Raw genomic sequence first — 11,521 nt, forward strand, 5'->3', positions numbered from 1 at the left:
TCCAACCAGGACTTCCTCTGTCTAGCCTCCAGATAGGGCTTCTCTTACCTAGCTCTAACTAGGACTTTCTCTGCCCGATCCAACAAACTAGGACTTCCTTGCCCAATCCAATTGACTAAGACTTCTCGCTAGTCTTCTAGCTAAACTAAATTGACTACACTTTACTCACATCCAAATATTAAATCTTGTTTGGATCAATACTTGAAACTCTAGGGATAGACTAGTGCTCCTTGCACTAACAAAAACATCAATCGACTCAACTTTGACCTTTCTTTCATTTCCTGTATAAATGTATCTTTCACCATCAAGCGGAAGACGACTCTTGAGATAACTCTAGATAGTGACACTTATGTGAGTAGTAGCACTGGTATCTATCAACCAAGTGTTAGAGGGTACAATAGCCAAATTGACTTTTGAACTAACAAAGATGAGAAGTTTACCTTTCTCATATTCAGGGCAGTCTTTCTTTATACGACCTTTCTTGTTGTAGAAGTAACAAGTGAACTTCTTATTTTGTTTCTTGTGCTCCTTATGGCCAAAACTCCTAAAATCTACAGTTTGCTTTCCCTTTCCTTTGTTATTGATCATTTTTCACTTCTTGCTCAAACCTTGAGAACTCGATGTTAAGTGAGCACTTTCAGGTGTCTCACGCCTCAATCTCTCCTCTTCTTGCACGCATTGAGCTATAAGCTCATTTAATGTCCACTTATCCTTTTGAGTATTATATGAAATCTTAAAGGTAGTGAATCGTACAGGTAGAGACATCAAGACAAAATGTACTAACATAAACTCAGACATTTCGAGTTTAAGTCCTTTCAGACTTGTGACGATATTGGACATTGATGCGTGTTCTGCAAGTATACGGAATGTCATCAAGTAATAAAAGATATCGAATCCATATGGACCGTGAAATTGATCACTAAACTAGTACAATAAGAGTGGAGAGATGACTTATGTTGAGTTTGTGTGGGGAAGAGAGAGTATTGTCGAGCTCCTAAAACCTCAAACAGGAAAAAATCAACTATGACATATTTGTGGAAACGATCCTAGGACTTCGGATTCCTCAAGATTATGTTTGATTGACTATGGATCTTTTACCATTCCTTAATATATGCACATTTGTAGGGATTCTAACCAATGTATCCAATTAGACCTCGTCAGGTTTCCTCAGAATTAAACCATGATATTCTAACGCTACGATTACTAGTTCAAGACGATACCAGATAGCCTGGTTATGACTCTCCCGCTGTCACCCGGTCGCCCCATCATACTTCTAGTGTACTACTCTCTGTCACCGAGCACCCAATTAAGGGATCCTTTCCTAATCATCAATAGTCATTAGTTATCCCTCATAAAGAATCATTATTGCCTAAGAACTTTCTCAGAAGTTCCGGTTAAAGGTTAACCTTCTGTCACAAGGCACCCCAGTCATACGATCCTAAGAATCCTCAAAACCACAATAAATCCTTATCCTCATAGATTCATTACCATTCATGGACATATTATCAATCAATCACAAGGCACAAATCCATAAAGCAACATGTATATATATATATCACTAAACATGGTAAATACACAAATCTACAAGTTCAATCATCCATAACACCTCGATTCCTCCTAATCCTAGAATCTAGAGGACTACTTCATAACGGAGATATTACAACTCGAATAAGATAGGAAATAATACATTCTAAATTCAAGAAAGGAAATAAAACTTATCAATGAAGGTTTTCTTCTCCGTGTTGCGTTCTCCTCGTTGACGGTGGACGGAGATGATGGAGTAATCCTGGACGGAATAGATGGATCGTCGATTCTTGCTCTGGAATGTGACGTCGGTGGCTCAAAACACTCATAAGGGCTCTCCCAATGTCTACCCCCCCCCCCCCCTTCTTAGGGGTTTTAAGGAGGCTATTTATATGCCCTCCTCTCGACAGACACGCCCCCGTCACGTGGTCGTGTCTGGAAGACACGGGCGTGTGCTGTCGCCCCTCTGGAGAATAGGCATGGTCGTGCCTAGGGGACACGACCATGACCAGTCGATGCTCGGGAATTTTGGCACGGTCGTGTCTGTAGGGCATGGTCTGGGGCAGCCGCTGCTCTGGAAAGATGGTACGGCCGTGCCTGTGAGGCACGACCATGCACTGGCTGGATGCTAGAGCGAAGGCACGGGCCCTGGCAGTAGTTCCTCTGGTGGAAGACACGGTCGTGCCTGAAGGGCACGGCCAAGGGTTGATTCTGCATGTGAAGAAGCATGGCCGTGCCCTGGGGGGCACGGTCCCTGGAGGATTGAGACACGACCATGCCTGGGAGGCACGATGTAAAATACCGAAAACTTAGCCCTAATTAAAACTCATCCTTAACCCAATTAAATGAAGCCTAATTTAACAACCTAGGCCCAATTAGTTAGCCCAAATTAAAACCCAACCCATTTAAGATATAGGGTTAAAGGCATATTGGATGCGGGTCGGGTTAGATCCAAACCCGTTAAGGAAAGCCTTAACTGCGATTTTGTTCTCTGCTCGCGATCTGCCTCTCTGTTTCTCCCGACGCGCCGCTATTCCTCCTCTCTTCTCCGCCAAAGTCGAGCGCAACTGGAAGTGAGGCTGAGTGAACAACCGACGACCAAGCTTTGGTCGACGAGTTCACTACTGCCTTGTGGTGGTGTGCCGTCGAGCAGAGGCGGATCGGGCAGCTTTCGCGGCAGCGATTGGCACGAGGCAACGACGAACTGAAGAGGAGGAAGAAGATCGGTAAGGGAAAGTGTAGTTGGATTGTGTTGAACTTGGTTTTTGAGTTGAGTCTCATTAGGTTTTCTTGAATCACCCTAGACTTCCGATCGCCTCTTCACAGTGCGGATCTGGAGTTGGTTTCTAATATGCGTGAAGCTACGAAGGTGGAGCTGAGGGAAGATCTTGATCGTTTGTCGCTGTGGTCGGATAAATCCTTCGAGTTTTTGCCGCAAGGAGTTGAATCGAAGGTTGAGATTTAGGGCAGAGCTGGAGTTTTTGTTGACACAATTGATAGAGGTGAGCTTTCTTTAATTTGGTTTGTTCTTGATTAAGGATGATTAGGGTTCTGTGTTGATGATGTTGAAGAAGCGAAATCTGATCGGGGAAATTTATTGCTGTTAGGTAGTGTTGTTCAGCTCCGATTGATGTTTGGTGGTGTGGAATCGGAGTTTGATTAGGCTTCAATCAGAGGTAAGTGTTTTTGAGTAATGGATCTTGATTAATTAACCCTGTGGATCTGTTCTTGGTTGAGATCGAGTTTCTGTTGGATTGATTAAGTTGTGTCTTGTAGGAATCAAAGGAGTAAGGATTCTAGGGCACAAGCAGATCAATCACAATTGGATCAGAGGTGAGATTCTTGTGTGTTTTCTCCTGTTTTGGTGTTGAATCGGTTCTAGCTGTTTCAATAGTTGAAGGATGCAAGTTTGATTAAGTGTGGAATCAGATTTGGTTCTGATCGATTATTGAGTTTATTGTGGACTCCGTTAGGTTTTGGATCTGTTGGATCCTAATTGATCCTTAACTTGAGATTAGGTTTGGTTGTGCTATTGGATTTAGAGTTTCGGTTAATTTAGATTGTAATTTAGGATTTATCTGATTAGGGTGTTGTTAAGTCAATTAGGTTAGTTAGACAAATTTAATACAGTATCATTTTAGAAAGTATTGTTTTGTTGTTTAATTTCAGGACCTTGAGTTGATTGGTCCTATTATCCTCGGATCGTGATTGATAGTCGTCGGATTCAGGTGGGTACTCCTGTGCTTGGTCAACACAGGTCTTCCTTTTATAGTGCATGATTATCTTGTTATTCATTATCCTGTTATTATCATGTTGTTATCCTATTGGCATTCGTTGCTGGATTCGTTGCTTGATACTTATTGTTGACCTTTGATATGATCTGTTATTATCCTGTTGATACTCCTGTATTACTTGTTGCTGGATACTTGCTAGTTGATCTACTTGATCTTTGAGGACCTAGTTGACTTTTGACATGATCTAATGTTATTCTGTTGCTACTCCTGTTGACCTAGTTGATACCTTGAGTTATTCATTGCTTGATACCTGATGGTTGACCTTTGATTGATCTATCCTTTGATAGTACAGTCTCGATTTTGTATCGTTGACCTATGATGACCTATCTTGGTTCATGTTGACTTATGTTATTCATCCAGTTGACACCTTGTGTGATTCGTCGCTTGACACATGCTGATTGACCTTTGACTGATATCGTTGACTTATGGTGACTCCTCTTGATTCATATTGAGCATGCTGATTAGCTGTAGCTATTATATGTTGAGATGATCCTCATGACATCTGCATGTTGTTTGTTGTTGATTGTTATATCTCACTGCCTGTGTGGGTGAGATCATTATAGCACTGCCTGTGTGGGTGATATGCACTGCCTGTGTGGGTGCGATCATTATCATACTGCCTGTGTGGGTGCTACGCACTGCCTGTGTGAGTGCGACTATTATAGCACTGCCTGTGTGTGTGCTACGCACTGCCTGTGTGGGTGCGACTATTATTGCACTGCCTGTGTGGGTGCTAGTATGTTTGTTGTATATTATACTGCATTGTTGTTTACAGTATCTTTGTGTGATTGTTGCATTTGTATGATCTATGACTGTTGCATTGTATGCCATGACATGTATTGCATAATTTTACATGATTTCTATACCTGTTATACCGTATTGATCTTCCTTTGTTATCTTAGTTGATATATCATGTTCTGTTACTATGATTCCGATTATCTGTTGATTAGTATTTACCTTTCCTTATTTATCCATATGTATATCTTCTGTATTTCTGTTGTTATTACTCATGTTGATATTCTTTACATGCACTTCTTCCCTGTACCCACTGAGTATTATATACTCACTACCTAGACCCTGGAATTTTCCTTGTTTTCTCCCCAGGTAGCAGATAGGTACTTGGAGCTTGGAGATTCCGTCGGCTGGTTCTATCTCACATCCTAGGGTTTTGGTATATGTTGGTTTGTTGGGTTGTCATTTCATTATAGTTATAGTTGTATTTCCATTCTGAGACTTGTGGTTGTGACAGGGGCTGTAGTTTGTGTTGGTAGTACTTGTGGTTGTTGGTTGTTTCAAATTTACGATGTTTTTCGTTATATCGATTTCGCTTATTGTAGCATTGTGCATGTGTTGTAGTTGTTACGGTCGTGTAGGCCTCATATCTTGTTGTGATATTTTGATGTGATGTGTTAAAGGACGTGTAGTCCTTATTCCAGCCGCATGTGGCTGTGTATGCATATATGTATTAGGGGAATTATCATAGTTACTGGGGAGATGTTGTCGAAATTTTTCGGACGGCCTTCTTGGGGCGTGACACACGACCCTGTCTAGCCTTGTCTTCAATTGCTTCTCCGTTTAGCCCTTTTCGCTCCATTTCCGTCCTGTAAATATATAAAAATACAAGCAGATCTCCGAACTATGAAAAGAAGAAAATCATGCCTAATGCACAAATAATGGATGCAATGAACGTAGGAAATAACGTGAAATACAGAAAGATGTATGATTAAAGCATAAGAAACATATGTATACCCTACGCGCATCACACATCTCCATAAGGTATTTCTTGATATTTCATTTACCATTATACCGCATAGTTACCAACTTCAAAAGAAGTGTGGTAGTTTCAACCTTTTCGTTTGTAACAAGTCTGCTAATTGGCTAAGGAAACTTCTAGCATCTTTTTCTTCAGTAATAGAGCCTTTAATTGATGTTAGTATGGAAAGTATCATGATACTTAGACACATTCGATTTAATTGCTCCCACTTTTCAAATTCAGCCCTCTGCTTTATGGTGCTAGCACTAGTTAGGGGTGTAGGGCGATCATATCTCAATGCATAGTCTAAGTCCATGTAGTCCAAAATTATGATAATGTACTCTTTCTATTCAGCAAAATTAGAACCAGTTATGATGAGAATGTTATTACAACTTGTAATTTTTTATTGCACTGAATAATAAAAAGAGAGAAAATAATATAAGCCTACGATTTAATTAATACCAAGAAAATATATAAATATAGATAATAAAATATGTAAATAAAATATATAAATGGACTCTTTATGAGATATCAAGTACAACATTGTATTTTACTCTTTGAATTAAAATGTAATTTGTTAGCAGCACTCTCTAATATAACTAAAAATTTAGTTAACCACATAATGAACCTTTCTTTGGGTTGGCCCATTATGCGCATAATTCAATACTTTATATGAGTTATATATTGGTTTATAACTTATATCAATCTTTTAATCAGCCACGCAATATGTATTTCTATGGACTAACATATTTTGTGCATGAATTGAATAAAATAAATTTATTTTATAGTTGTAAGCTACTTTGAACGTATATCTGACATAAAAGTAATTGACCTAAACAATAGTTCAATTAGCATAGATATACATCTACCGACACATAATCTATCTAATATGTCTTCCTTTAGACCGACATAATAGTTCAATTTAGTAATACGTGTGTAGATAGATCCAAAAAGACCACAGGAACTTTAACTAAACAGATAAGTATTGAACAAATAAGCACTTAATCAACCTTAATAGCTCAAAATATTAGACTCGAAAGACTTATCAATCGATTGATACTATATGACAATCGATTGGTATCACTCAATCAATTACCCCAATTGATTTGAAAGTCTACTGTATGCCAATCGATCTCACAAATCGATCACAAACTTTTATGTGCTCGATATCTAACATCAATCGATTGTTGATTAATGACCACTGATTGGTGGCCACCAATTGATCACTTAAAGATCACCCAATCGATCACTTAAATTGATTACTAGAAACAATCAAACTAGATAATCGATTTTATCATCAATTTAAAGTTATCAATCATTTGATCACTTGGACCTTAAAGTAATGCTCATATGCGACAAATTTATTAATAATGATGATGATCAATTTTTCATAGGTCTTGTCTTAGCTTAGCTAAAAGAAGAAACAAAAATTCCCTTGTTCTTTATAAGAACTCTTTTTGGCTTTTCCATGTTCCACGTTCTTATGCTTTTGGCTTTCTCATTAACTTTTTTTTTTTGGCATGCAGGGATTGTATAGATTCATGAATCCATACGAATGAGATACTGATGAGATTTAATAAATCACAAATTTTAAATTATGATATCATTTGAAAGAATTTAAATTTTCTAAGCATGTGAATTCAAGGAACCAAAATAGAATTCGTGTAAAAAGAGAAAACAAATCAATCATAAAATATGAAGATTTAATTTCAATGAAATATGACATATAAATAAAAATACATAAACAAAGACAAAGAACATGATTATTAGAGAGTCATTATTCTTGTCCCACATTGTCAACTGTTAGATTTATGTGGAAGAAAATGAAGCAAAAATAAAAAAATGATCTTTCAAAAAAATTAGGATGACAACGTCGCAAAACTTTCGTTAATAGGGAACATATGCAAAAATGTTAGTTAATCCAAAATCCTTAGGGGCCAATTCTATATATAAAAATTTGATCCGTTATCAGTTCATAGATAATAATAGATCGAGCTAACGAGTTCTATATATTTAATCCATATCTAAGAATTCGAAATTGAAAAAATCTTAATTAATTTGATTCGTATCCGAATATATAAATTACAATTAAATCTACTTTAAAAAATTAAATTCAATATCCACTACTATCCGTTTCAAGTAGACATGGTAAGCCGACTTCCCAGAAAATCTTTCATTACAATTTATTAGAGAGTCTTGGCACCAAACTCGTTGGTTATGCTTGAAGAATTGACCTGCTATTGATTTTAAGGTAATCAATTCTTATTTGATCATTAAATTCACGACGTTTGATAAAAAGAAATAAATTGACTTAAAGATTAAAATTTACCTTACCTTTCCCTTTCCCTTCCCCTCTAAGTTTTGTGACCAAGCTTTATGAGATTTTAATAGATAATATCTAAAATGAAATAGAAAATTATGAAAATTTAGCATATGAGCGTGCAACATGTTGACGGACTATACATTTGTGCTTGGTATGACTCATAAACACAGGTCTTATTGTATTACATGCGTTCATGCTAAGACATTTATAAATAAATTTGGTGTTATAAAAAAACATCTTTATGTTCATTTAATAATAAATAAATTTGGAAAAAATAAACTCAATCCATTAAAATTCATAAATACAATTCATGAACAATTTATAACTATAATATTTATTAACTTTGTCTAAATTTTAATTATAAATTTATTTATCTATTTTTTATCCACATACAAAAAAATAATATAATTTTTTACTATCTTAAATTATCTATAACATATCATAAAAAAAATAAATTTAATATATTAGCTGATTAATTTATCTAAATTATAAGGACAAAATTATCATAACTTAAGCTCTATAAAAAAAAAATTCAAATCCAACTTGAGCTCATAAAATTTATAACAAATAAATTTAAATAAAAAATAAATAAACATTAATACAGTGAGGTTCAATTTACCTTAGGATTATTCTGGGGACGCATTGGATTCAAGGCTGAGCTTGGTGCCAATCTGTTTCGAGCATAAATCAGAATCTATTGTTTAGTGGATCCGACACCGTCAACCCGAATTTTGCTACAGACCCGATATCCCATTTCATTACCCTAAATTGGTTTCGCAAGGCCATCTCAGCGCCGCCGCCCCTTTGACATCTTGCCCTTCCCCGAACCCTATTTCCTTCCTTGTTCCCATTGCGATCTCAGCCCTGCCTGCCTTGTCTGATCCTCCCACGACAAGCTTCTGCCTGTCGGTCGGCATCCTGTTGAGCCTTGCGACTGGAGTAGGCTGAGGCAGATCGACGCAATTCTGAGCCGCGTCCTTACGATCCAAAGCCAATCCTTGGTACTTATTCTTTCTGTCTCTTTTTTTTCTTAGTTCATAGTTTTTATTCCCAATCTGAGACCGCTGAGGGAAATTGGAAATAAAACCCAGAAATGTTTTTTTTTTTTTTTTTGACAGTCAGCAAGTTTTCTTACGGAGTGAGATGTCCCAACTTGCTAGAAGAATTGAGGATGAGTTTACCATGATTATACTTACCCATGGAACTACGGGAAGAAAGAAGAGAAAAAAAAGTATTATGTTCTTTTGCGTGCAAGTTGGCATGGGAGGCGTTGGAAAAAATAGTATTCGGTGAGTATAAAATATATCTCCTCATATATATTAATTTCAGTAGTTTTATATAAAATATTTAATAATTTACTGGGCCACCCATTTAGGTTTCACAAATATCTTATATTATATTTTATATTTTACTAAATCATGCACTATTTTTAGTTTTACCAACCTAAAAACCTCTTGAGTCACTTTCAACTTTGATTCACTTTTAGCATGGAGTTATTGTTGGGTTTAGACACATCTGATTCACTCAAGAATTGCACTAACATGTTTCTTTCACTTTCTTAGTTTGATTAGAGAACTGCTATGCTGCACGACTCCCTCTGCGCGACGCATCTACGACGCTGAGTTGGCATTGCGCTCAGTGTGCCGACGTGGATGGGAGCGTGGCAAGCGAAAAACCCTAAATCCTATCCGCGCCTCTCGCGTCGTTGCGCTCGACCTGTCCCCTTTCGCCTTTCGCTCCTCTCGACATCGCATCCGCCGCGACTCCCTGAGCGACTCCCTTTGCGTGTCCGACGCTTTGCCCGCCATCACGTCCGGTGCGCCGCTCTGCTCTACTCTGTTCTCCATCGCGAGTCTCGCTCGTCGTGGCGCTCGCTGTTGTGTCGGCTTTGTACCCCCTCTGCGCGACTTCCTTTGCGCACGCTCTGCTCGCCATTGCGAGTCTCGATCGTCGCGGCACTCGCCGTCGTGCCTGCTGCGCGACCCCCTCTGCGTGACTCCCTCTACGCGCCCGGCGATTTGCTCTGCTCTGCTCGCCATCGCGAGTCTCTCCCGTCGCGCCGCTCGCCGTCGTGCCTGCTGTGCGACGCTCACGACTCCTCTCTGCGCGACTCCCTCTGCCCGTCCTAATTATCTGATTTGCCCTATAATTATAGGTTTAATGGAACGTCACCATATAGGGCATAACATAGCGAATTATTTTCTACTTGTTATTTCTTTGCTTTTGATTTACTCTCCAACTTGTAGATCTTGTTTACTTTGATGAACATAAGACTAAGTTGTTTCATGTCCAGATATAGCTTGACTCGTTATTTCTTTGCTTTTGATTTACTCTCCAACTTGTAGATTTACTTGTAATTTCTTTGCTTGATTATACTTGCTAGAATATATACCGTATGACTTTTCTTTGATCGGATGATCGAAGATGTTCTTGAAACTATTAGTTCACAGTTGAAGGTTAGTAATACGAATTTATCTTTAAGTCGATTTGCAAAATTCAATTGTGATGTTGCTTTATTTTATAGTTCATCAAGAAATTTATGATTTTGATTCCACTCTACTAACCCCAGTAAAACATGGACAATACAATGACTCATTATAAGTTTACTTGTGTTTATCTTATAAGAAAGTCCTGCTTGTGCTTCTACATTTTAGTTAGATATATCTGAGCAGAACTGTAGATTTAGATGTGAACAAGTTTTCTGATCTAAATGCATCACAAGCATAGCTTTGATTAACAGACTTATAAAACACCATTGTCGCGATTATTTTGCCTCAACTTTACACCATGCTTTAGCTATTCTATGAGTTAAGATCATGTTGCATATTCTTTTTTTATCACTACAAAAAAAGCTGGATTTACCGACGGAATTAGCGACGGAACAATATTCCGTTGTTAATTTTAGCGACGGAATTATAATTTTCGTCGTTAATGTGTGGTTCCCACGACGAAACCATAAAACAACGATAGATTCGCGACGAAACCAGTTTTCCGTCGCTATTTTACGACGGATTTTATAATATCCCGTCGTTAAATAGCGACGGATAATAATATCCGTCGCTGTTTAACGACGAAAAATTAATCCGTCGCAAATCTGAATTTTTTTTTTTAATGCCGGAACTACATAATAGCGACGGATAATAAATATCCGTCGCTAATTAGCGACGGAAATAAATTGCCGTCGCTATTTTCGAACATTTTATCCCGACCCGATCCTTTTTTTTTTCTCCGCCTACGCCTGCGCGAGCTCGATTTTTCTCCCCCGTCTCCGACTCTCACGTCCTCCTCCTCCCGGCGATCTCTTCCCCGGCAACATCTCCTCCTCCGGCGATCTCTCCCCCGGCGACCTCTCCTCCGTCAACTTCTCCTCCCCGACGGAACTACTCCTCCGGCTTCGGCTCCGCCTCCCACGCACACCGAGCTTCTCCTTCAGCTCCGGACTTCTACCGCACCGAACATCTCTTCGGCTCCCACGCGCGTTGAACTTCTCCGGCCCCAGCTCCAGCTCCAGCTCGTAGAACCTCTCCTACGGTGGTAAAATTTTAATTAGGGTTGCATGGGAAATTTTAATTAGGGTTGCATGGAAAATTTTAATTAGGGCTAGCTCTAACTGTCACATTGGTTTGG

General features: G+C 38.5%; 1 long non-coding RNA gene across 1 annotated transcript; it reads left to right on the plus strand.

Annotated features, from left to right (window-relative positions):
• Window positions 1-2,566: 2,566 nt before the first annotated feature.
• LOC141842689 (uncharacterized) lies at window positions 2,567-5,134 on the plus strand. The gene is made up of 6 exons (XR_012602960.1): window positions 2,567-2,750; window positions 2,829-3,026; window positions 3,132-3,200; window positions 3,301-3,357; window positions 3,694-3,752; window positions 4,923-5,134. It is a non-coding gene; the product is annotated as an uncharacterized LOC141842689 (long non-coding RNA).
• Window positions 5,135-11,521: the final 6,387 nt, after the last annotated feature.

This window comes from Curcuma longa, chromosome 12 (assembly GCF_044706935.1).
Source record: "Curcuma longa cultivar G26 ecotype Majalengka, Jawa Barat chromosome 12, ITB_CL_G26_1.1, whole genome shotgun sequence".
Lineage (NCBI taxonomy): Eukaryota > Viridiplantae > Streptophyta > Magnoliopsida > Zingiberales > Zingiberaceae > Curcuma > Curcuma longa.